This window comes from Puma concolor, chromosome C1, assembly GCF_028749965.1.
Source record: "Puma concolor isolate L17-30 chromosome C1, mPumCon1.1.hap2, whole genome shotgun sequence".
NCBI lineage: Eukaryota > Metazoa > Chordata > Mammalia > Carnivora > Felidae > Puma > Puma concolor.
The window spans coordinates 194,184,974-194,212,234 of record NC_141674.1 but is presented as its reverse complement, the minus strand read 5'-3'; the positions used below and the strand labels follow the sequence as shown (position 1 = coordinate 194,212,234).

At 47.2% G+C, this 27,261-nt stretch overlaps 2 long non-coding RNA genes across 2 annotated transcripts in view; one reads left to right on the top strand and one right to left on the bottom strand.

Annotated features, from left to right (window-relative positions):
* Positions 1–11,697: 11,697 nt before the first annotated feature.
* On the bottom strand, positions 11,698–26,710 carry LOC147578644 (uncharacterized). Its single transcript, XR_015255476.1, has 3 exons — positions 24,612–26,710; positions 16,523–16,631; positions 11,698–16,132 (listed from the first exon to the last, which is right to left on the bottom strand). It is a non-coding gene; the product is annotated as an uncharacterized LOC147578644 (long non-coding RNA).
* The window catches only part of LOC147578643 (uncharacterized), a 40,975-nt gene continuing 25,528 nt past the window's right edge, over positions 11,815–27,261 (top strand). Inside the window, exon 1 of the long non-coding RNA XR_015255477.1 lies at positions 11,815–12,272. This is a non-coding gene — a long non-coding RNA (uncharacterized LOC147578643). The remainder of the gene's footprint in view (positions 12,273–27,261) is intronic.

The following is a 27,261-nucleotide window of genomic DNA, read 5'->3' as shown; positions in this document are numbered from 1 at the left end:
TATGGGTGACCTGGTACAGCCCTAACGTGGTGGAAAATTATGCAACGGGTCAGAGTCCAAGTTGGGCTGGGAGAATGGGGAGGGCTCCCTAACCTTCCCCCAACCACCCCTCTCCCAAGGCTGGAAGCAATGTGGTATTAAGGAGAGATGATTGTTGCAGGTCGGAGGAGGCGCTCAATAGCAAGACCACCAGACAAGTCCAAGGTGGAGTGGAGATAGGAAGTTAGGCACCAGGCCACGGAGAGGACACAGCTCCAACACCAAGGGCAAGGGTGGACTGAGCCAAAGGCCGTTCCCCCGAACGTGCTGAAGTTGGGGTTGTAGGCAATGCCTCAGGTGCCAGCCTGTGGCATACAGGATTGAAGGACCTCATATAACCTTAGCGCTAGACTCCTGCTGCCATTAGACTTGCCACAAGTCACTTCACAAAGCGGCAAGTTGCCCTGGCTTCTAGAACATGGTGGGGATGTGTCAAACTGAAACAAACACGTTCTCGGGCTTCCTGTGGCTGTCGGTTTCTGGGCTGTGGCCCCTGTCCTGTGGAAGGTGACCCTCTAAAGGGGAAGTGCCACTCTGCTATGATGTGGTTGGGGCTCCTGCCTGCTTGTGTTTCCCACCAGGAGTCCTGAGAACTAGCACTGCCTGTGCACTCTCTCAAGAGGGGATTTATGACCGAGGGCCTGTGGACCAGACCCAAAGCCGCATCCCCGCCTGCCCCACGGGACATAGCTCAGTCTTTGGTCATTACGGAGAGGAGCAGAAATCCAATCTGTGTGTTGAGCATTGCGGGGCTTTAAAGGAAATGTGCACTCGGGTTTCTGCGAGATGCTGCCACCACGAGGCTGCCTCACCTCTGTCTTGGTCAGTGTTCTCCTGAAAGCAGAGTCTCGGTCAAGGATGGGGTCAACATAGTTATTTGGGATCCGATCCCGAGAAACAGGAGTGGAGAGACTGAGGCAGGGAAGGGGGAAAAGCCAACATATGGGTGCATAACTCACGTGTCTTCTGCAGGTATTCAGAAGGAGGGTGGGGCCTTGCTCTATTGGCTCCTGTCTCTTGGTAGTTGAGGGTTGGGCGAAGGGAGCAGTAAGCCCTCTGTGGGTCTGGGTTTTCCCTGTGTGGATCTCCCATAGCTTCAGGAAAGGCCCTGAGGCAGAAGAGCCAAGAGTGTTCTCTGAAGGAGCAAGCGTGAGGTGGGCCTTGTCAGAGTTGAGTCCGAGTTGAAGTGAGGGGGTGTGACGCAGGGCATCCAGATGATCGGTCAACATCTCTAATGCCGAAGAGCAGGATCCATCATTCTGGGAGTGCACTAGGATCTGGACACTGCTGACCTGACCCAGACTCAGCTTTACTGCCCCTCTTCTGCACGGTCCCCCCTGCTCCATTACAGAAGCCAAGGATGCCTGTCCTGGGCTGTGCTTTTCCTCCTTGGCTTCCTTGCCCTTATTCTCAGTTTTCTACACATCAATGCATGGGAAGAGGCTGACATTAGCAACAGCTCTAGAAATTAGTTCCCTTCTCGGGCGCCTGGGTGACTCAGTCGGTTGAGCGTCTGACTTTGGCTCAGGTCATGATCTCACGGCCCGTGGGTTCGAGCCCCACATCAGGCTCTGTGCTGACAGCTCAGAGCCTGGAGCCTGCTTCAGATTCTGTGTCTCCCTCTCTCTCTGCCCCTCCCCGCTCATGCTCTGTCTCTCTCTCAACAATAAACATTCAAAAAAAAAAAAAAAAAGAAATTAGTTCCCTTCTTTGTTTCCTCCTTCACTTCTATTGACCTTTTCCTCATAAAACATGGTGTCTGTCAGGTTTAAGTCCCTCAGACTCTTTTCTTCTTTCTCCCTACTCCCCCAGTTGCAGCTCTCACCTCTCTGTCACTATCTCCATCAGAATATCTTGGGGAGGGTCCATCTTTCCAGCTCTGGCCCTTCGTTAATCTGCACCCACCTCAGATTCACCTGGTTATTTTTATGCTCAAGTTTGGGAACCTCGCCTCTAGTGTGGAATCTCCAACAGATAGTTGAAAATTCCGTTCGGGCTGTCTCCCCCTCACCCCAGTTCAATATGCCTATGAGTGACTTTGCTTTCTATCCCCAACCCATGCCATCCTGCCTCTCCCCAGTATCTCCCTGCCCCCACAGAGAAGGAAAACACTGGTGTTTGATTTCTGTTCACGCTGTCAATCCTTGTCCACGTGTGTTCAAAATGCTGGAAACACGTTTGACTCCTCAGCCTCTTTGAAAGGGCAGTCCACCTGGTGTCCATAGGTCATGGTGGGGGTTACAGGGAGACAGTGGTGAGACCACCTGAAAGGGCAGATCAGGAAGTAAGTGGTCAGGTTTTCTAGGGCTTCAGCAACACCGTGGGGTCAGGTTGCTAGTGCTAAAAGGATCGGTAGAGATTGGCTTGTCTGACCCCTCAGGTTACCACTGAAGAAACTGAACCTAGAGAGACGAAGAGCATTGGCAAAGGTCACTCTTCCAGTTCATGCAAAAGTTGGACCTCAAGGGACAGTGCTTTCTCTGCCTTCCTTCCCAAAGTCCTTCCCACAGTGACACAATTAAATGGGGAACCTGTGCCAGGCGCTTTTTAAGTTCAAGGAACAAAATACAGAAGTCAGACAAGACAGGAAAGTTATTTCATACAAATGAAAAGTTTAGAGGTGTCTGGCTTCAGGGAACATTTGAGCCAGGAGCTTAAATATGTCAACAAGTGCAGGTGGATGGGATGCCCTTCTGAGCTTAACCTAGACCACATGAGCCCCAAGATCATGTGTGAGATTCAAATAGAAATAAGGGTTGTTGGAAGGGGAAGAGAAGACACTGGATGATTAACAGGGTCAACAAAAAATCACTTCAAAATTCTCAACAGGGGACAGAGGTATGTGATCTGAAGTCTGAATGATCCAAGGTCATAGCCAGACTAGGTCCATTTTGGGAAAATCAGGGCGGAGGTCTGGTTTTGGGGTTGAAACTGAAGAGATTACAACGGCCAAGAGGGAGCTCTGGGAGTTGTCTGAAAACTGGCCTGACATAATTCATCCCTGTGCCCTGAACATTCTTTCTGTCTCTTCAGGGAGGGCAGGGCTGCATTCTTGGGATGGCATGGGACTCCCACTGGGGAGCTGGGTGATTCTGGTGTCTCTAGGGTGTGGGGAAGGGGTGGAGGTGAGAAAGCAGCCCAGCCAGGACTAAACCATCCCTCTGGACACCTGTCCTCCTGTGAGAGCTGGCCAGTGAGCAGGACCCCGGACCCTGGACCCTGTCCAATGTTCTCTTGTTCTTCTTCATGGCGCCTGAGCATCTGTCTCTCCCTCTTGTCACCACCGCCAACCCTCAGCTCAGGTGGGAGTTGCTGGTGCCTGGGCCACTGCCAGAGCCTGCAAACTGGTTTCTCAGCCTTGCTTCTCACCGGCCCCAGTGCATTCTGTGCCGGGGTACTCACCTCTGACACCAGGTTTGTTATAAGGTCATTTCCCTGCCCGAAGGCCTTCAGTGAGCCCATGCTGCCTTCAGGACCAGATCCAAGCCCCTAATCTGGCTCACGTAGCACCTCCTCTGAGACCCTTTCACTGTGCCCATCATTCCCACCTCCAAAACCCAATAGCACTGAGAGTCTGTCCCACTTAGTTGGAACCACCAGCTTTTTCTGCTTTCCATCATTATTTATGGTTTGTGTGTCTGTTTCCGTACTCTGATTCCACAATACCAGAGGACAGAGAAGGGCACGTCCAACCATTGCCCCAGGTACAGCTCTACACTGACTATGTGTAGTCAGTGGATAAGCAAAGAACATTTGTTCATTGGGGTTAGACTCTTTGGCTTGGAGTCTTGGTCATTTAAGGCTTTCTTGTTGTAATATTTTGTAATCTCTAGAAATGTGGGCTTGAATTATGAGCTAAGAAGGAGATGAATGGGAGATACTTTCCCACTCCTTTCTTACAATTACTTTTCCTTGCCTGCTTGAGTTTATATCAACATCAGTATCTACCTCTGACTTAACTTACCAGGAGATGCTCTTAAAACCTACCAGTGTGCGTTTCTAGAATTCAAATGGGTATATGAATTGAAAGACCAAATTTGTCATGCCTCCAGCACGCAGGCTTAGAGGAGGATGTCAAGCAACAACAACACAACGGCAGCATGCGTGCGTGCACACACACACACACACACACACACACACAGAGCATGCATTTAGGACCAGACCAATTTTAAAGGGGAGATTTGAAGCATTAAAAAATGACATAGGAATATTCTTTGTTGACTCTTATCCATTTCACTCTTTGGTAGCGATGAGACCAAAAATCACTGCCTGAGAGCTCTCAGCATCCCTGTCCTGGAAGTGGGTGGATGTTGACTTCCCTAACAGGTATAAGTTTCAAAAGGGACAGCCTTTCGCTTCAGCACGTAGGAAAAGAGGCTCTGTCAGGTGACTTTTGGCCGGAGAAATGGTGATAAGGCTGCTGGGTTCCTGGAGGAAGAACAAGATGCAACGGAGTCAGGTGTAAACCTGATATTTGGAGTTTCCCGACAACTTGGGTTGGTCAAATGCTGAATCCCCATTTATGTCCAAAACAAATGGAACCTCATTCTGTGACCAAAAGAGACTGCTCAGGTGTGGTGTTGCTCCAGAGGCAGCCAGGCAGAAGCCACCTTCCTGCACGGGGACAGGCCCCCAATGTGAGGCAATCTGCTGGTGGGAACAGAGAAATAAAGGGCAAGGGGTTGATAGGCCCCCAGAATACTTAATCCTGCTGTCCTCCCTCCTTCACCAGGGAAGCAACGGACTGGAAAATTAGTACTTTGAAAAATGCCTTCTTTTCTGTTACTACTACCTGAAATGCTGTGGAATTGCTTGGTCTCGTCTTGGAGGGTGGGTGGGCGGGTGGTGCCTTCGGGTCAGTAGACAGCAGGGCAGATCCTGGGTCTGTCTGTGTCAGGGACAGGGGCTGCGTTTCCCAAAATGTTTATGCAGATGGAGACTATCGTCCTTGGTCCTGAGACACACAAGTCATAATTGTCGTTAGGGGCTGACTTGTGTCCTTCTCAAATTCATATGGTGAAGTGTAACTCCTAGGACCTCATAATGCTACTGCATTTGGAAACAGGGCCTTCAAAAGGGTAATTAAGGAGAGATAAGGTCATAGGGGAGGGCCCTAATCCCCTGGGACTAGTCTCCTTACACACCCAGGAGACCATGTGAAGACAGGAGAAAGCGGACACCTACCAGCCAGAGAGAAGCCTCGGGAGAAATCAGTCCTGCTGACACCTTGATCTTGGACTTCCAGCCTCCAGAGCTGTGACAAAATGAGTTTCTATTGTGGAAGCCACCAGGTCTGCGGTACTTTTTTCTTTTTTTTTTTTTTTAACTTTTTTTTTTTGTTGCTGTTGCTGTTGTTTGTTTTGTTTTTTTGGGACAGAGAGAGACAGAGCATGAACGGGGGAGGGGCAGAGAGAGAGGGAGACACAGAATCGGAAACAGGCTCCAGGCTCTGAGCCATCAGCCCAGAGCCTGACGCGGGGCTCGAACTCACGGACCGCGAGATCGTGACCTGGCTGAAGTCGGACGCCCAACCGACTGCGCCACCCAGGCGCCCCAGCGGTACTTTTTTATGACAGCTGGAGCAGGTTAAAGTGATTGAAGTTGAAGGAGTGGAGGGAGACAGACTTCAAATGGAGAAGCACAAGTTCTGGGCAGCCCTGGGTTTTATTATGAATGATAAAGGAAGGAATGCAATCATTCATTCAGCACATACTTTTATTTCAGACCCTGGGTGGGTAGCACGTAGAGGCTGGAAGAAGCCCTTCCTTTCACTGTCCCCAGTAGAGAAAACAAAGCATACCAGGGAAGCTTAATAACCTCTGCCCACCAGCTGCTGGCCTCCTGCCTCTGGGAGGCAAGGATAAATCTGGTGATCCACTGACTACTCAACACGTAACAATGGCCACTGGAATGAAATTACTATTGTCTTTTCACATTTCCACTGGACCTAACCTTGCAGGTCCAGTGTTATCCCTCCGCTTCAAGTTCTCAGCTTGGACATGAGCCCTCGTTCAAATTGCGAATGATCAAAATAGATAAAATATTTAGTGTCTTTTTATTGCCCCTCTCGGCAACGTGCAAGGTCCTGGTTGGCCTCACGCAAGGAGTGTGGACAAGCCACTGGCTCACTTAGCAGCGCTTATAGGCTGCTGGCAAATGGCTCTGGCAGGTGGTGCGGTGGAGGGGGAGGGCTTGTAGTCTGTCCCTGGGGACCCCGCGAGCGTCTCCGGGTAAAGTACCATCTCTCAAGCTTGAGAAGCCCAAGCTCCCTGCACCGCCCCCCCCCCCCCTTCAGCTTATTTTTCTCTCCTGACTCATGTCTGCTGCCTCATTTGAGTTACTGTGCAAACGTTTAGCCAAGAAGCCATACCAGGCCTTGCGTTTATTTACGACCGCCCCAGGACTTTACAGCTGAGACACCGAGGCAGCATTCCATGCCGAGCCTTCTGGTCAAATAAGGACAAAGTGAACCACGCCTTCCACTCTTGGCACTGAAGCACGTCCGTTAGAATGCTGTGTGCCAGACGCAAAAGCCTCCCCTACGCTGGGCCAGTCTTCCCTGGCTCCCCAGTGACCCCCAAATCTTGGAGCCGTGAATTAGAAGAAAGAAGCGCAGAATATTGCGCAGGGACCGGGGTGCCGGAGGACAGGAAGGCTTTTGTTTCTTCCTCTTTCTGGGCTTCCTGCAGGAAGTTGATTGTGTATTCTCCAAGTTCTAAGGCAAAAGTGCTTTGCCATTATGCAGTCTGGTTTGTCAGCAGGGAGCCTTCTAGAAAAACTCAAGGAGAGGCAAACAACGCGGTTGGTCTAAGACACATGTGTCTGCGTGCACACGCATGCATGCACACCCACGAAAGAGCCAAAGAAACGGAGATGGATGGGGCTGCCATCCTGGAGGGATGATCAGCCTCGTGGCAGACATAAAAACTCCCCACAGGAGGAGTTTATAAACCAATGGGGGGCGGGGGTACAATTACACATAAAACTACTCTGACGATTCCAGACCAAAAAAAATGGTTTGGACAGTCAGCACTGTGGCTAAGCTTTGGTGACCAGATGAGTGAGAGCCTTTAGAAGGTTCTGATGCTTTGCTGTTCTTCCATTTGCTCAATAAAAAATAAGCGGGGGGGGGGGGGGGGGGGTGCCTGGGCGGCTCAGTCGGTTAAACGAAACGTCCGACTTTGGCTCAGGTCATGATCTCACGGTTCTTGAGTTTGAGCCCGGCACCGAGGTCTGTGCTAAGAGTTCAGAGCCTGGAGTCTGCTTTGAATTCTGTGTCTCCCTCTTTCTCTGTCCTTCCCCTGCTCATTCTCTCTCTCTCTCTCTCTGTCTCTCTCTCTCTCTGTCTCTCTTAAAAATAAACAAACATTAAAACAACTAAAAAGTAATGAAAATAAAGAATATGTCTAATTTTGCAGCAGTTAGACCTACTGTGTGCAAAACCTCAGAGACAGGGTCTGGGGGAAATAGTGTCAGCTGTGGCCGTGCATGGACCCCAGCCTGCCTGCAGAAGGGGCCCAGTGCTATCAGATGTGCACTGCAGGAGGGGCGGTCAGAACGAGAGAGCAAACAAAATAACGAGCACGATCCTGCCTCGAACGCTCTAAGTGCTTTGCGGCCATTTGAAGACAAGAGAGTAAACAACCTCCCATCTCCTTCCTATACATTAGTGCTCGGCAAATATTTGGATGATCTCGGCAGGGACGGTTTTCAAGGAATCCTTGTGGGGTGGGGACGGAGAAGGCTTCTTTATAAGATAAATATTTATAGCTAAAATAAAAGAGCTAAAGGAAAAGGAAATGGACTTTAGACTTCCCATAGATATTTTCTTGTCTCTTGGTCATTTCCTTTTGGGGACATTGCTTCCTGTCCCATCCTCTCTGCCCCCAGCCCTCCACCTGCTCCTCTTGTCTTGTCTCTATGGGAGTTCCTGCCATTCCCAGCTGTCCCCAGGAGTCCAGGATCCTCACTCCTGCTGGCTCGGTGAGGTAAAAAGGGCCTGCACTCCATCCGGTAATCAGCTTTCAGCCCAGCACTATCTATGGGGTTTCCGAGAGTCTTTGCGGCACACATACTTTCGCAGCTTGGATAACAAGGGCTTTCTGCCTCATTCTGCTTCCCACCCTTCTTCTTGGTCCCCCGCCTCCTTCCCCCTGCTGCTCAGACTTTATCTAGCCGGCAGCCTTCAGGAGCCCTGGGGACTCCCACCACCAGGGGCAGCTGGGAGGCCACACAACTTGCACGGAGCACAGACCCTTGCCCACAGCATGGCTGGGATGTGAACCGCCTGCATGTACAGCAGGGATACACGTTCCTGAAGGATCCTTTTTGGGGGAGGGAGAAGGAGAAGGAGGAGACAAAAGGAGGACAAAAGGAGAAAGGTGGACAGCTCAGGACCGCACTTCTTTATTGTTCATTTCCAAATGGGATGGCAGAGCTCTGTCAAGTCCACAGGGGCTGTGTCTGGCATGAGTCAGCAACCAGTGCAATTTACTGCCAGTTGATTAAATTAGCATTTGTTATAAGCCAGAAAGGGGAGGGGGGTGTTGTGTGCAGGGATAGATGGAGAATGAAGAAAATCTTCTTCATGCCTTTTGAATTATTTATGGCCTGGAACTTTACATGCTAAAACCTAACCAGACTTGATAGAGAGAGCCTGGGAAGGATTCTCTCTTCCCTTAAAGCCACAGAGCACATGCTTTTGGTCTCCTTGGAGGACTAGGAGAGTGCTAACAATGACAGACTCTACCGGAGCGAGTGGAACTCTCCATTTTGCTGTGACCTTGAAAACAGATACGCTGCACAGAAATCCTGCTTCCATTAGGCACAGGAAGACTGAGATTTCTCAGTAAGCTTTTGAGCAATGGATGTGAATGTGTGAATGCATTCCGCTTGGATTCTGCCGAGTGGGAACGTGGGACGGCCGTCAGATCAGTGGACAAAGGATAGGTCTCTTGGATTCCGCCCCTGGCTCCCAGCCAGATGGGAAAGAAACAAAGACTCCAGAGCCTCTGCCTTCCTTCCCCCATGCGTCTCCCTCCTCCCTCCTCTAGACGCCCCCCCCCCCCTTCCCCTGCCTTTACCGCCTTGCAGCCCAGTATTTGGAGAGAGTCTGCTGACTCCTCTCACGTTTTGGGAAACCATGTGTAATTGTTTAGGATGTAAAAACGAAGTGATTCAATCTCAGAAAGGGGCTCCCCTTTTGGGAGGTGGGTGCCTGCAGAAGAGCACGAATTCCACGCAGGGTGTGTGCGCAGGGAGCCTGGCAGGGTGGAGGGGAGCAGCGTGTGGAGAACACCTGGACGCACTCCAGCTGGGCGTCAGGGTGGCCTGGCGAGCGTCTTTGGTCCGTGGCTCTTCTGACTGCTGGAAGCAGCAGGGCAGCCGGCACACCAGCCCAGAGGAGCTGCCTCTGTTCATAGTCAAGATCTGAAGCTTTTGTCCGGTGAAAAGGCAAACTCTTGGGGTCCTCTTATAGACTCACAGTATACCTCCAAAGCTGCTACTTCAGGATAGGGCTCCTTCTCCTTACCTGAAATGCTGCCCGTGGACCACACTGGAAGGCAGGCTTTTCGCCCAGAAGCAGGTGACTCTATCCTGAGAGGTGCAAGAAAAAAAGAGCCAGGGGAGAGTGGCTGAATGAGGCGGGATAGAAGCAGCGTGACAGATAACGGGACTGGAGTCAGACAAAGAGTGGAGATGGGTGCTTTGGTTAAAAAAAAAAAAAAGGAACACAATCCTTTCCTCGCCTCATCACTGCTAGCTCGGTTTACCCATCAATGCAATATGTATATAAAACCTGAATCCAAGGCTGACCTTTTAGTAAGAACTGAGTCATTTTTTTTTCCAGTCACTAACATAAGTCTTACATTTTCAGCTGTGTATAAGCTCAGCAAAGCAGGCGATGTCCACTGGAGTCCTGGCACATGCAAAATGACCTACGAATTTATAGTGGACAACGGAAAGGATCACAGTGTCGAGCCCCAGCGCGGGGTTTCCCTGTGCCCCATCTCAGCACCAAAAGGGGTCCATCCTAGGCCACAGGGGAAGGGCTTGCTTCCTACAGCCAGGATACCGTGCACTGCCCTCTCATTCCATCGCTGCACCAAGAAGCAAGTGGAGGTCATTTTCATAATTGAGGCAAAACCTCCCTTTCTACTCGAATTACTGAGATATTTCAGGCAAATGTAGATTTCCAAAAAAAAAAAAAAAAAAAAAAAATTAAATGGCGCAATTTGAGTTTGGGAACTCATTAAAAAGCAGTGAGACTTCCTGTATTGCATCAATTATAAACAATTTGGAGGGAAGAGAGGTTGCTTTTTTTCCTCTTAAAGAAATTATCTGGAAAATTACCCAGGTCTTTGCTTCCTCTTTTCAGATGAGATCTGGACAGGCTATGTTAAGTACAATAACCTCATTAGGACAGGTTGAGATGATAAAACCAGGAGAGGAAACCGAGAAGCCCAAACCCTGTCCTTAGGCTTGCCTCCAGCCTGCCTCGCCTCTGATAAATCAGTTCATCTCTCCAGGCACTAGCATCTTTTCCTTTATCCCCCACTGAAATGGAGCCAAACCCCTTTGCCACTTGTCTACGTTATAGGAATGCTCTAAAAATTAATATTCACTGTGAACCCAGGAGAACCTCAAAGGAACGATCCTATCTCAACGCAAAACATTATCTGTTTTGTTTCGTCTGTCGCTCTGAGTTGGCACTGATATATTGTTCAGAATCTTTCTAAAAATCTCCTTTCTGTTTCTGACCTCTATGACCCATAATGACTGGAAACAGTGTAGTGGAATAAATCCACGAAAGAAATGTTTTTTGCCTGTCCATCAACTCAGCCAATAGGGTTGAAAGTGACTGTGATCATTTTAAGTGGTTCGATGAATGTATAAGCCATGTACTATGGAAGGAGGGCCAGTCGCTGCCAATCTTACCCTTCTTTGCCCAGGTTTTTCTTAGTGTTCGAATTGGTATGGAGAGGAGGATGGAGATTTGGGTCTTAGGGATTTGGGGAGGTGAGTCATGCTGAGGAGCTATGTGATTTTACTTACTCAGCGTTTCTAGAATCTATCCTCACCCTTTCCATCCCTAATACCCTACTCTGACTCAGGCTTTTATGGTCTCTTGCCTGGATGTCTGAAGCCCCGTTGGAGCTGGCCCTCTTGAGTACGGTGCTACCTGCTAAGCAGTTCTCCATACTGCTGCGAAAGAGTCCTTCCAGAAAGCAGGCTTCGCCAAGTCGGTGCCTCCATTGTCCAGAAACCACAGTCCAGGCTCTCCCAGGGGAGGGACTTCCATGCTCCGTCAACGCTTTGGTGACCTGTGCGTCCAGGTTCACTTCCTGCCATTCCCTGCCCTGCACATTCCTGTTCGCGGACGGCAAACTGCCTATGCTTTCTTGACATGGCCCGTGCTACTGTTTACCTTTGGGCCTTCGCTCTTGCCATCCTGTCTGTCATGGGTATCTCAGAGCGAGCAGACAAAAACAAGCAGCAAACAATCAAGGAGCACCCTTAGCTCTTCAATCATCCTCAGGACTCAGATCAGGCGGTATGGGGCACGTACCCTCTGTGCCTCACTCCCCTTTCTTGTGTTCTCCAGGGTAGGGCTGTCTTCTGAAACCCCCCTACCCCCCTTACCTTGGGCAAGGCTGTAGCATCAAGGTGGCATGTAAGGTTATATGGATCTTGATTATATGTGCATGTCTACCCTCTCTGAGAAGAGGGAACTTGTCTTTTTCATTTCTGTATCTTGAGTAGTACCTAGCTCAAGAAGGGACCCAGTAAATCGTTACATACACCCCTCTTAAGTAGCTTCTATGTGTAAGGCACTGTGTTAAATGTTTGTGGAGAAAGTTTCCAATGCTACGCTGTTCAAAGAGAAAAACTGGTAAGTATATCAATGCATATTTAAATGAATTCCTTATTTTCCTTTGAATGAATGATCCAGAGTTATGCAAATAATTAGCAGTTGGGGGGAACCCTGTGTCAACAGCGGGCCATCTGGCAGTGTGAAGTCATAGCAGGTTGCTTCGCTTTGCTGCCACCACTCTGGGCCTGGGGCTTTCTTGTGGCTGTGGCCTTGGGTATAGAGACCTCCCCCTTCTCTGGAGTTCTCTGCCTTGTGTTCTGTTGCCATGGCAACAACCCACTTTTCATTCTGGACTTCCTGCATAGGAGAAGGGAATCTTTTACTACCAGGGCATAAACGAGGAGGGGTTATTCGAGAAGTAAGTTGACAAGGTTAATCATCAACACATTATACTAGTTCCATAAATCCTGCTTGAGCGGTAGGGGAGTTTTTTAGATGTTTGTGGCAGTCCTGAAAAATAGATTCGCTGTCCGGATATGAGATTTGGGGTACCCTTTGTTTAGATATCTATGTGCCTGTTGTGATTCTATTTTTAATGAGAAAAATATTTTTGCTCTCCAAGTATATGGAAAACCTATTTTCAGTAATTCAGTGTATTAAAGACGAGAGCAAAATTTCCAGGAGGAAGGCTGAATGATCTTGCAAGGTGTGGAAGGCTGGGATAAAGCAAGATACTAACACCTGTCCAACTCTATAATAAGGCTGTTCAAATCTGTTAAGGGATTATGTGGAAACATAATAATGTATCATTTGAATACTTTATTTGGAATAGAGTCACCTTTAAAAAAAAGAAATTGCTAGCAGACTTGCTTTCTACATACCTTTCTGTATCCAGGCCTGCGAGTGCAGGTGTCTCTTGCAGAGACTGATTCACTGTTTGGGGACTACAGAAGTCTGATACAGAGACGCCATGTGCTCTAGGCAAGATGTCTTAATCTGGCTGTGTGAGCCCAGCCTCCTTGTAGCTCAGCATCTTTTCCTTTTCTCCCAGAAGAATTGAATTTCCCTTTCTAGTTCAAATACGAGCTTACCCCTGGCCTAGGCTGAGTTCCCTTTGACTTTTTACCAAGGCAGCTTCTCTTTTCCGGTGTCCAGCTTTTACTCCCAAGACAGATGGAGACCTTGCTTTGTCGAAGAGGCAGATCTCTGATGAGTTTCACGGAACGATGCGGTTCTCTGTCTTTTGCCTCCTCCTGATGCCTGGGTTCCCCTTCTCTCCGATATGCCTCGCAACTCCAGCCCATTTGTCTTCTCTCGAAGGAGCCAGACAAGATTCTCATTTATTCACTTGCAATCAGCTACCCACATCGCACAGAGACGCACAGCATGCGTGAGCATTATTATACCAGGGGCATCGTATGCTCGGGCATGGGCCAGGGAGCGGTGGGGACTTGGCTGGCAGGCTTATCTGTGACAGACGTGATCAGCAGACAGTTTTTCTGTCAAAAATGAAGGTGATGCTTTGCTTACTAGGCATCATTCTTGGTGGCTGCCCTGAGTGGGCCGCCATATTTCGTTCCCTATGACTCAGTAGGTAGCCATAGCCATTTGGATTGGGGGGCAGCTCATGGACAGAGCCAATTGGACTTTGTGCGCTGGGATTCTTAAGAAATCCCAGTGAGGTAGTGACCAATGTGAGTTTGGAGTAGCCAAAGTGGGCCATGTCCAGGCTGCAGGTACAAGGGAGTAGGAGTTAGGATTAAGTAGAAGCTGTTGGGTACAAAAAGGCAACACAGAGCATACAGAAAGAATAAACTAGTTAGTAGGCAAAGGAGAACAGAGTACACACATAAAAGAGGGGGAAGAGAAATACTAAGAGAGTCAGAGGGAGGTGTAAAGAGAAGAGTGGAAAGAGGAGGGTGGAGGGAGAGAAGGAGAGAGAGAAGGAAGTGGGGAGAAAGTTAGACGGAAGGAGGGAGAAAGGGAAAATCCTTAATCTGCTTCCATTCCATTTGGATTCCCATGGAGTAGCATAAACCAGTACTTCAAGGAACATTCCTTGAAGCCTGCCCATTTTGGTTCAAATCCTGGCTCCTTACTTGCTAGCTTTTAACCTTGGCACTTACTCTTTGTTTTGTTTTGTTTTTACCTTGGCTTCCTCATCTATATAATGGGGAGAAGTACAGTATCTCCCTCAAAGGGCTATTGTGAGGAAGAAATCAGCTAACACACGAAAAGCATTTATCAGGGTGCCTGGCATGCTGTGTAAGTGTGATCTATTTTTATTACAGAAGATCTTGGTTTCAACAGAATGTCTCTCTTACTACCTCATGGGGCTCCCTGACTTCAGTCCCCTGGCCCCCAATCTGAGTTGAACGCATTTGCGGGTATCTGCTCCTTATCATCAAAAACAGCTTAACTGCAATACCTTAAGGGTACTTTCCGGATTTTGAATCTTCTAAAAAGTCATATTTTCTTTGGCATTTTATAAATTTAGGATAAAAAGAGAAACTGTGGGCCTTGTGGGAACAGAAATAGGCAGAGTGAAAGAGGAGGCTTTTGAAGTGTGTACATTGTCCAAACAAGCCATCTCTCATTTGGGCAGGCAGAGTGGAGGGGGACCTTCCCCCCCATCTGGGGTTACTTCTGGGGGCCGAACGCCACATGAACAATGATGCTTTCTTTTATGGCAGGTTTCCTCGCTTCTTCCGTATTGAATAGACATGCTCCCTCCGATTTGCTTCCCTCCAGCATATTGCTTCATTTTTACCCTAAAGCTTGTAGCCTTCACACTACTCACCTCGTGTGATTGTGTTTCAAGTGTTCTTACAAGGGCTGGCGACACTGTTCCACTTCCAAACCCTGAGCACAAAGCCCACGGAGGGATCCCACAGTGGCTAACACTGTCCCAGAAACCTAGCTTGTGTTTTGCCCACCCGGAGAGGAGACCCCTGCTGTGACAGCGTGCTGAAGGCCTGTATTGTTTGCTGAAGCTGCCTGGCCAAAGTGTCGCAAACTGGGTGGCTTAACAGAAATTTATTTTCTCGGAATTCTGATGAGAGGCCTAAAATTGAGACATGGCGCCCTTCCGAAGGCCATGAGGCCGCGAGCGAGAGTCGGTGTTTGCCTGTCTCCTGGCTTCTGGTGGTTGGCTGACCATCTTTGGTGTTCCTTGTCTTCTGCTCCATCAACCTGATCTCGACCTTCGTTTTCACATTGGCGATCTCCCTGGGTGTTGGGTGTATCTCTGTTGTCCTCTTTTTATAAGACGCTGGCCATATTGAATTAGGACCCACCTTGATGTCCGCATTGTAACTGGATTACCTCTGTAAAGACCCCATCTCTAAATTAGGTCTCATTCTGAGATACCGGGGTGAGGACTCCAACATAACTTATTTTATTGACACAGTGCGACCCATAACACTGATATATCTGAGGAGTGAATGCTGAAATGGCTCCTGGGGTTGACAGGTGGGTGATTGGGTATAATGCTGGTTTCCTGATAATGGTGTTCTTGTGAAGTAAGCCCAGTGACTGTAGCAGTTGTAAGTCATACCCTCATTGCTTAACACTCTCTTGGCTTTTGTAATTTCATACCCTCTTGGTTTTTCTCTACTGGCTTTTCTTCCTTAGAATCCTTGGCTGGACCCCTAAGTGTTGCTTTGCCTCGGGATCTGCACCTTGACTCCTCTTCTTCTCCATCCACATCCTTACTTTGGGGAATCTCATCCAGTTCTGTGGCTTTAAATACCATCGTTAGAGTCATGTCTCTCAAATGTATACCCCTATTCTTAAGCCCTGGTCCATTTTGGAAACCCACACTCATATACTCTGTTATGTATTGCTTTATAGTCATATTCCCTTAGATGTTGAAGAGGCCTCTCAAACTTTTAATGTCCAGCACTGAAATCTTGTTTTTCTCCCATAAATATGCTCCTGCCCCTGTGTCCTCTGTCTCAGTAAATGGCACCTCTGTGGCTAGTCTAGTCCTAGGAATCTTCCTTGGCCCCTTGCTTTTCTCCTCCATTCAGCCCAACTGCAGACCTGTAGATGACGGTTGCTTTGAGACCTCCCCAGCGCCTGTGTACCTCTCACCATCCCTGTGGTCCCCATGGTGCTCCAGGCCTCCAACATCTCTTACCTGTGTGACCGCAAGAGCCTCCTAAATGATCTCCCTCCTTCTGCTCTTGTTGGCCCATCCTTCCTGATGGTTCAGACTCATGTAGGTCAGATCCTGTTCCTCCTTTGCTTTAAATTCTCCACAGGCTCCTCATTGCACTGAGAAGAAAATACAAGCTCTTTCCTCTGACCAAGTAGCCCACAATGGTCAGGCCTCTGCCCACCACTCTCCTACTCCTTGTAGAAAGTCGTCCAAGTCCATTCCTTCTTGAGGGCTCCCACTAGCTACATCCTCTTTCTAGAGAGCTCCTCTTTCACATGTTCAGTTGACTTTACTTCTTCTTGTCGTTTATGTCACAGCTCAGACTTTACTTCCCCAGAGAGGCCCTCCCTGACCACACAACATAAAGCACAACCACACCCCATGTATTTCCAGATTAATTTTAATCCTAGCACTTATCGCTGCCTGCTATGTTTTTATTTATTTACTGCCTGTCTCCTCCCACTAGAATAGAAGCTGCATAACAGTAGGTACATTGTCCTACTTACCCATTTTATGTCCTTAGGGCCTGAAGCAGTGCCTTGCACAATTTAAGCATCAACGTGAATTTTGTCGAATGAATGAATGGACATTCTGGGCAGGAAAGGTGAAGGGAACCTATGGTTAGAATATGTACCATGTGTCAGGCATGGTTCAAGCCTTTACTGCCAGGATTCATTTTGACCTTCATAAAATCCTTTATTTTATTTTATTTTTTTATTATTATTTTTTTATATATGAAATTTATTGTCAAATTGGTTTCCGTACAACACCCAGTGCTCATCCCAAAAGGTGCCCTCCTCAATACCCATCACCCACCCTCTCCTCCCTCCCACCCCCCATCAACCCTCAGTTTGTTCTCAGTTTTTAACAGTCTCTTATGCTTTGGCTCTCTCCCACTCTAACCTCTTTTTTTTTTTTCCTTCCCCTCCCCCATGGGTTCCTGTTAAGTTTCTCAGGATCCACATAAGAGTGAAACCATATGGTATCTGTCTTTCTCTGTATGGCTTATTTCACTTAGCATCACACTCTCCAGTTCCATCCACGTTGCTACAAAAGGCCATATTTCATTTTTTCTCATTGCCACGTAGTATTCCATTGTGTATATAAACCACAATTTCTTTATCCATTCATCAGTTGATGGACATTTAGGCTCTTTCCATAATTTGGCTATTGTTGAGAGTGCTGCTATGAACATTGGGGTACAAGTGCCCCTATGCATCAGTACTCCTGTATCCCTTGGATAAATTCTTAGCAGTGCTATTGCTGGGTCATAGGATAGGTCTATTTTTAATTTTCTGAGGAACCTCCACACTGCTTTCCAGAGCGGCTACACCAATTTGCATTCCCACCAACAGTGCAAGAGGGTTCCCGTTTCTCCACATCCTCTCCAGCATCTATAGTCTCCTGATTTGTTCATTTTGGCCACTCTGACTGGCGTGAGGTGATACCCGAGTGTGGTTTTGATTTGTATTTCCCTGATAAGGAGCGACGCTGAACATCTTTTCATGTGCCTGTTGGCCATCCGGATGTCTTCTTTAGAGAAGTGTCTATTCATGTTTTCTGCCCATTTCTTCACTGGGTTATTTGTTTTTCGGGTGTGGAGTTTGGTGAGCTCTTTATAGATTTTGGATACTAGCCCTTTGTCCGATATGTCATTTGCAAATATCTTTTCCCATTCCGTTGGTTGCCTTTTAGTTTTGTTGGTTGTTTCCTTTGCTGTGCAGAAGCTTTTTATCTTCATGAGGTCCCAGTAATTCACTTTTGCTTTTAATTCCCTTGCCTTTGGGGATGCGTCAAGTAAGAGATTGCTACGGCTGAGGTCAGAGAGGTCTTTTCCTGCTTTCTCCTCTAAGGTTTTGATGGTTTCCTGTCTCACACTCAGGTCCTTTATCCATTTTGAGTTTGTTTTTGTGAATGGTGTGAGAAAGTGGTCTAGTTTCAACCTTCTGCATGTTGCTGTCCAGTTCTCCCAGCACCATTTGTTAAAGAGACTGTCTTTTTTCCATTGGATGTTCTTTCCTGCTTTGTCAAAGATGAGTTGGCCATACGTTTGTGGGTCTAGTTCTGGGGTTTCTATTCTATTCCATTGGTCTATGTGTCTGTTTTTGTGCCAATACCATGCTGTCTTGATGATTAGAGCTTTGTAGTAGAGGCTAAAGTCTGGGATTGTGATGCCTCCTGCTTTGGTCTTCTTCTTCAACATTACTTTGGCTATTCGGGGCCTTTTGTGGTTCCGTATGAATTTTAGGATTGCTTGTTCTAGTTTCGAGAAGAATGCTGGTGCAATTTTGATTGGGATTGCATTGAATGTGTAGGTAGCTTTGGGTAGTATTGACATTTTGACAATATTTATTCTTCCAATCCATGAGCAGGGAATGTCTGACCTTCATAAAATCCTTTAAATTATGTGTTCTTTCCCTTTGACAGATGAGGAAACTGAGGCTTTGAGAGACTAAGGAGACTGATCCAACAGCTCATAAATTACAGAGCTGAAGTTCTAACTGGTTTCCACATGTTTTCTACTATGACATAAGCTGGAAGTGAGAAGTGCATCATATAACCGATGTTTCAGAAATAAAAGTGAAAGCAAGTGATTGAAAAGTATTAGGTACAATGGTTGCTTCTGGGTCAACTAAAGAAGCTACTTTTTTTGACCTAATCTTTCTAAAACTGGAAAGTTTAATTGGAGGATTAAAGATTTCCACAGTAGAAGTTGTGCTAAGGACAGATAACCTGAAATGGAAGTTTTGACTTTTAATGAAAGGAAACTTATTAAAAGCAAAACAAAAAAGTGGAATATTTTTATTATTATACTGTTTTGGGATTCAGGACCAAGAGACACATTGTATGTCATGATTGGTGGCGGTGGTAGGGGTGGGGTGGAGGGAGTGTGAATGGTTTTCCAACATGCTCTATGCCTAGTACAGTGCTACCTGGGCGTAGCACCATGGCAGGTGCTCAAGAATATTTGTTGAGTGAATGAATAGGGAGAAATAAGATATGCAAGTCTTTGCCTCCTCCCGTGTGCTCTTCACAATGAGCAAAGGTGGGATGGGGAAACTTCAACTGGCTGGGTGACTGGAAACAAGTTAAGAGACCTCACCAGGTTGCATCAGCAAGCCCCTGTGCTCAAAGTGCGTGGACGTTCCCCTCCCCGTTCCTAGGGTGCATCCCCCCCCCCCACCTGCATGCTTGTTTATCCCTCTTATGCCTGTGAGGGAGTGAAGACGTGATGTGTTACTTTGTAAAGATTGCCGACTCTCTCTTATTATCCTCTAATGACCCAGCATCCATCTTTTGTTGGTTGTGGTTATGTTTTGGGAGAGCATGATTTAATCCATGATGCAGTGCATTCTTGGTGATAATGAGCTATGAAGAATGGGGTCCTACTGTAATTTATTTCAGTATTCAATAGATTTCAAATTACTGTATAGAAATACCAGGAATAATCTCATGAATAAAAGAAATAAAGGGGGAATTTATGCGATCTTTACATTCCCTAAGGAAATAATTCAAGTACAAAAAGAAGAAACTAAATTTAGGTAATCAAAAATCAAGGTGTTTAAAGAAGAGCTGTTGTTTTGCAAGATCTGAAATAAGCATGTGGAATGCAGCAAAAAGTGGGAAGGGTGCCAGTTTATAGGAAGCCAGTAGCATGAACCAGAACAACTGTTTGCAGAGAAAATTATCCAGGTCAAAACAAAGTAGGTGATTCAATTTACAAAGGACATAAAAGACAATAGGAAAAGATTCTTTATATACCCAGCAGAAAGCACCAGGGAAGCTTTACCTCCTGATTAGATGTGGAGATGTCAGGGTAGGTAACACCAAAGACATATTTTAATGGAAAGTTGTGCTAACACTGGGATTGTAGGCCAGGTTCCCCAGGCAGTAGACTCTGCAGCGGATATTTGCATGCAAGTGTTTTGGGGGCAGTGCGGTGGGAACAGCCCCTGTTTGGAGGGTGAGGGGATTGAACAGTGATGCACCCGCAACAGAGGCCTCAGTGGGTTTTACCTGGAGCTCTGGAGCTGGGATGGCCCTTCAGAGATGTCCCAAGTTGAGACAAGGGGATGGGGCCTTTGTACCCCTATACCAACCAGTTAATCAGACGTGCACTGTTCCCAGGACGGGGCATAACCTCGAGTAAGGCAGCTCCCTTCTGTAATTCCTGGGGAGGAACTTAGCTGTGAGCCATCAAGAGCTAACACTTTTGGCAGCTGGAGGAAGAGAGGGCTCAGTCTCGAAGGGGTGGGACCTCCACAGAGCACCATAGTGTCTAGTCTACTGGAACCAGCACTGAGGGCTTGAAAAGGAAAAAAATGATAGACTATTGCTTAACATAAGATACATACATTTTCTAAAGATTTTATTTTTGAATAATCTCTACACCCAACATAGGGCGGGCTCAAACCCACACTCCCGAGATCAAGGGTCACACGCTCCACCAACTGAGCCAGCTGGGCATCCCTGCATAAGATATTTTCTAAATGTGATTCTCTGTTGACCATCCACTTTTCCCGGGGTCACTACAGTAGCCTTACTACAGCTCTCTCTCACTTGCATGCTTGGCCCCCTTTAGACTACAGGTGGAACAGTCTGGAAACACAAATCAAATTCTCTCATATCTCTGCTTAATATCCTTCCTGATTTTCTATCTTTCATATTATAAAATCCCAACTCTTTGGCCTGCCCTTTAAAAATAGGATGACCATATAATTTATTATGCAAACCAGGACACTTTTGAGAATAAAGAGCCTTATCAGTAATTACTCAGGGGCAACGGTCTAAACGAGGACTGTTCTTAGCAAACTGGGATGGATGTTCACCCAACCTGTAAGCTTCCTGATAATATAACCACCCCTTACCTTCATTTCGCCCTCTTTCCAAAGTCCACTCCCATTTGCCTTCCATTAGGTGCTAGACCAGAAGAGGACCTCAGGGCCCTTGCATCCATCACTTCCTTCTACTCACTTTTTAAGGCTGTCCCTCCCTCTTGCACTCTCCAGAGCTCAGCTTAAAATGCTCCTATTCAGAAAGGCAGTCACATTTATTTTCCATCATAGCACCTGTTTATTTTATCCACGGTCCTAACTACAATCTGAAATTATAGTCACTAGCTTTTATGCTGTCTTGCATACCAATGTATCCCCAGTGATTAGCCCAGTGCTAGTTCATACATGTTTGGTAGTCAGTAAATACAAAGAAGTGAACGAAGGAAGAGCTTGGGAAATTGTTTTGAAACAAAACAGTGTGTGTGTGTGTGTGTGTGTGTGTGTGTGTGTGTGTGTTTTCAATGAAACACCCAAAGACCAGCAAAGGACAAACACATCACCTACACTGGGAATTGTAGATGTGCCTGCTGACCCTGGAAATGTGGACATAGAAGAATGCAAAACATTAAACAATCAATTTGCAAACACCTAGAGGATCACAAGCTGCTGGATAATAACCAGCAGTTTAGCGATGAAGAGATATTGTCAGAACAATCTAATTTCCTTTTAAGACAGAGGGACCTTCATCAAAAGCATTTATTAAGTGTCTGCACACAGCCAGGAGAAGCCTGTCAGAGGTGGAGGGGCTTGTATTCATCTGTGAAGCATCAGATTTAATATGTGTCTTGACTTCAGCTAAAATCTGATTTTGTTTCTGCGATAATTTCCTTTCACAGGCCAAGCAAATATGAGTTATTTATGGTAGAAAGTGGTAGCAGAAAGTTAGAGGGGTGAGCCCAGAATAATTACCAAGGCCTTTAAAAGTTGCCAAAACCCTCATGATTCTAGGTGAAATCAGTTTAAAGGTGAAAAAGGGTGGCCTTTTGTTCAGATCAACTGAGGCTGACTTTTCAGTGCTCTGCCTCCTAACACCTGCTTGTCCTGGGAAACAGAGTTGCCCTCCGATTAGCAGCTGATTTATTCTAGGTGCATTTGGAATGGTTACCGAATGCCCCTCTCTGAGAGAGGGTCCAAATGAACTATTGGAAGCACAAACTCTGATACTGATTCACACACAAGCATCAAGGTCAGAATTGTAGGGTAAAAGTAATACCCTTGCAGGGATCCAAAAGCCACATGGATGCTCCCAGATATCGGTGCCAGGCATTGTAACCTTGACTTTTAGACACAGACAACGTTTTGGGCCGAGCTGACACAGACTCAGCCTAGCATCCAGCCACACAGACCATGCATATGTGTGAATTGAATACAAAGCAGCTGAAAAATTCCGGAAGAAACACTTATGAAATCTTAAAGGTAAAGTCCTGGGAGATGGGACCCTCAGACATAATTTGGGGGTACGATTTGTCCCAACTGTGGGGATGGGCAGGTCACCAGGAAAATCTCGTCGGCCAATGAGAAGTCCACATCAGAGAAGTCACTAGCAGTACCAGGAAACTGGCCATAGAGCAGCACTTGATGCTACACAGATTGAAGAGCAAGACAGGATCCTAACCCTGAGAAGCCTCGGTTTGGAGAATATTGAAAAAATGCCTCACATCTATCCACAGGGGGATAAGGTGGTGGCAGCTTGGTTACCAGAAGAAGCCATGTACAGTATTGATGATAGGAGGTCAAATGGGATTTAATGTTTATTCATGGACTCAAGTTTTGTGAGAATTTATTTGTGGGTGGGTACTGCAGTGGCTGCTGGGATACCGTGTAAACAGGATGGATGCCATCTTTGTTTTCATGAAACTTATAGATTCCAGAGAATCCTATAGGGATTCACCTGAGGGGTCTTCATATTTCTGGGCCTTTGGAAAATCATGAAATTTGAGGAATAACTGAACCTATGAGAACAGAGATTAAGAGGAGTGGGGACAGCTGGTATTAAGGAATTCAACTATCCAGTGACAGAAGGCTGCTTTGACAGAGAGACTAGAGAATAATTTCACAATCCATTTTATGTTTGGGGTGTATCATTGTCCTGGAGAGGGCAATTCAATTGCCAAATTCAATGGTTTCAGGAAGGTTCCTGTCCTCTGTATCAGTCAGGAGTATTCAATACCATAGAGTAGAACCTCCTTTCTCTCTATTTTGCCCTCTTGATTTTTTTGGTGACACCATATGTCCTTCGTCATTTGCCCTTTCCTTTACTCTCTGTTCCTTCTCAGTCTGTTTTGCGGGAGCCTTCTCAGCTGCTCGGCCCATCGGTGGGGGTGTGTCCCAAGGCTTATCCTTGTGTGTGCTGCTTTTCTAATTACTGTCCTCAGTGACCTCATCTAGTCCAACGCTTGTGGCATGTGCATGCCAGTGACCCCCAGCCTATTCTGCAGTGCTGACCCCTCCCTAGGACTTTAGGCCCATGTGGCCTCCCACACACTTGGCCTCTCCCTGTCCTAATGGATGGACGTCCAAGACTCAAGCAGCCCAGCCCTCAGGCCTGCACTTACCCTGGATTCCAGTCTCTCCTTTGACTCCACATGGAACTCATCCCAAGACCGATTATTTCTTCCCCTAAACCATGTTTCTCTTAATCTTAATTACTATAACCATGGCCCAAGCTAAATTATTGCAGGAGCTTCTTAACTGATTTTCTTCTTCCACTTTTGACCCTTGAAAACTGCTCTATGTCTGGGAGAGCCGGGGTGGCTCAGTCGGTTACGTGTCTGACTTCCGCTCAGGTCATGATCTCACGGTTCCTGAATTCAAGCCCTGCGTCGGGCTCTGTGCTGACAGCTCAGAGCCTGGAGCCTACTTTGGATTCTGTGTCTCACTCTCTCTCTGCCCCTCCTCTGCCTATAGTCTGTCTCTCTCTCCCTCAAAAATAAACATTAAAAAACAACAAAACCATGTCTGCCACCAGCGGGATTCATTTAAACATCAATCACATTATGTTAGACTCTTGTTTCAAAAAAGTGATAACTAGGGGTTCCTGGGTGGCTCAGTCAGTTAAGTGTCTGACTCTTGATTTCAGCTCAGGTCATGAATGATCTCATGGTGGTGGGATCGAGCCCCGTGTCGAGCTCTGTGCTGAGCATGGAGCCTGCTTAAGATTCTCTCTCTCTCTCCCTCTAACTTTGCTCCTCTCCTCCTCTCATGCATTCTCTCTCTCTCTCTCTCAAAAATAAATAAATAAATAAATTAAATTAAATTAAATTAAATTAAATTAAAAAGTGATAATACCTCACTTAGTGCGTTTGACATGAAAATCTTAATTCTTTTCCTGGCTTAAAAGCCCTCTGTGCTCTGTACCTCCTCTCGCCTAAGTTAAATCTTTCTTCAAGAAGGAAGGCTTCCCTGGCCATAAAGCCAAAGTAGCCACACAGTTACTCTTTATCACATGCCCTTTCAGCGGCTCTGTGCATTACTGCTAGCTGATATTTTTATTATTTTATTGACTCATTTATTTATTTGTGGTTTGTGTTCCCAGACTGGGATGCAAACTCGAAGAGAGCAGGGACCTTGCATCCTCAGAATTTGGAGCAGTACCTGTTACAGAGCAGAAGTTCAACCACGATCTGTGGAATAAATGAGTACGTGGACGCCCGAAGGGTGGTATTACACCATCCCGTCATGCTGTGCCCTCTCCCTGAATCGAGTAAGTGTAACACTTGGCTCTTGCTGTGTTATAAGTCACCCGAAGTTAATGACTTACCACGACAGGCATTTGCTTTTGCTCACAGGTCTACGGCTCAGCCGGGCAGTGCTGCTAACTTGGGCCAGGTTTGGTTGATCCTGATTTGGCTTCCTCGGATCTGTGGTCAGCGGGCAGATGGGCCAAGGGCTGCCTGGTCTAGGAAGGCCTCTCTCAGAAGTCTGGCAGTTGTTTGGCTGTCAGCGAGAGTGACAGGGGGACTGGGGCAGTGTCTCTTTCATCCAGCAGCGCAGCTTGCTCCCGTGGTCCAGGAGAAAGAGCACAATCATAGGTCAATCACGGGTCCAAGAGAAAGGGCACAAGTGCTCAATGCCTCTTGAGGCTGAGGCTTAGAACTGGCACACCATCACTGACCCTATATTCTGTTGGTCAAAGTGAGTCACAAGACCAGTCCAGATTTACAAGCGCAGGGAGACACTTACTGGTGGGAGGAAATGCAACGTCACGCTGCAGAGGTGTGGCTTCGTGGCAGGGTGAAGAGTTGGGGACATGTTTGCAATCACTCCACCACATTAAGAACGATGACAAAAATGGTCACTGCGTCTTGCTACGTTCTCCTTTCCGGACAAGCACATAAAGAGCATGTATAGGGCCCAGAAGCGCTTTTCCTTCAGTCCACAGAGGGTGGGTCACAAGATCCAACGTGTCCTTGGCTGCATAGCTGTGGTGACAGGAGTGGCAGGAACCGGCCCCTGGGCACACTGCTGTCCACACAAATGTGCAGACTCCTCTGTCGCTTATGGGAGCCGCGAGACTCTGGTCCTTCCTGATTCTCCCGCACTGTCATGGGTTCACCACCTAATTCCACACTGCATGTAAGGCAGGGCCTAGGAAGGTGCTAGTGCCTCTGTGAACCCGCCGCAGGGGCTGTAAACATCTGGGCTACCTGTTGTGCCAACTTGCATGCATTTGGTGAGAAACAGTGTTAAATCGAAAAGTGCTCCTTTTTTTTTTACCCCCTTGGAGAACACTCATATGACTCAGAATCAAAAGGCCTTGACACAGGCATCTTAAGAAAACTCCTTAAAAAGTGAGGAGAACGGTATGCTCAGCTTTGTCTGTGCCTTCCGAGCACAGTGGTCTGTCTGCATCCTGAGAGGTTCAAGGCTAAAGCAAAAAGAGCAAGTGTTTGTTCCAACAGATAAAGTCTTTCTCAAAAAATGCATACGCTGTCCTGACTATCAAAGTTATTCACCGCACCTCGACGATCTGAAGCTTGTCATTGAATCACGGGATCCAGATGCAAACTCTAGGGGATTGACCATTGTTGCAGGTCCCTCACTTGGTGGCAAAGAGCTCCCCTGTCCTAGCTCCTTGTCTGATTCCTCTCTCACCCTCCCAGTTGCCAGCTCAGGTTTAAGTTCTTTCTCCACGCTCAGATGCCGATGACTGTGTTTGATTTGAACATATTGATTCCAGGCAGGTGACAGTGGACATAGCAATTCAGCTGGACAAATATTTAGATCAGTGAAATGTCCTTTGGAATCACTGGAGCCAAATGTTTCCTTTTCCCAACCATTTCACTCGGCGACCTACCTCTCCAGCACAGAAGATTCAAATTCTTTCTAAATTTCATCTATTAAGAAAATACTTCTAGGCTCTAGCTACATGATATCTCCACTGGGAGCCTTGTTCTTCTCCATGCACTGAGCAAATCGAATCTGAAACAGATTGAAATGACTCAGCAGCAGGCCTCGGGCCTCTGTGTCTACCTACTCGTGCAGTTCACCAACCTTCAGGGCCCTCTTGCCATCCAGCCTGGAAAGAAAGGAAAAAAGTCAGTGGCCCCATTCTATTGCATTTGAAACTCTTCTTGCTGCCCACAGACACATTCCTGAAGGCACCAGTCATGGATGAAGAACTCCACTGGGGTCAGAGTTGGATCCCACGAGGCTGTCTGGGACTTGTGGGGGAAGCAGCAGAAACGCAGTGTTCTTAGTGCCTCTTGCTCATGATTCATGGCTCTCCACCCTGAGCTGCGAGACGTGCCCACATTCACCACAGAAGGAAACAAACTATGAGCTTGGAGGGCCAGGGAGGAAACCAGAGGCATGCCTGGGATGATTAGGCACATGAAAAAACACTGTGGAAAGCTTTGCTCGTCCTCCTCTCTGGCTGGAGATGCACAGAATACAATAGATAATACTGGAATGTGGCAGATGACGGGGCTGACGTTGGATGTCTGTGTACAGTGAAGGCTTTCTGTCATCTTTGCTGGAGCAAAGGAAGGCTCTGGATAGCACAGGTGGTTTCGTGATGGAACAAAAGGGCCAGTGTGGGCATAGTGATTAGGAAGGGCTTCCTATTTCTCTACGTGGAGAGAGCCCACTTCTCTGGACCAATGGAAGCTAAGGTCCTTGATGGTGCCCTAGTTACTGACCTCTTATCACTAGGACAGAACAAGCATGACTGGTTCTGGTAGATCAGATATCTCCTGACACCCTTAAAAAGGGACTAGGATATTTGGTGCGTGGGCATAACGAATAGATCCCCAAGCTTTACCAGCCAGTGAGCAGGAATAGGTACCATTATGTTCGGTACTCACATCTCCACCAACTCCATGAAAGTTTGCAAAGCTCTTCTCCATCCTCAGCACCCTTTCACCAAAGTGTAGTCCTGAGAGTGCCTAAGGGGTATCTTACAGGGCCCA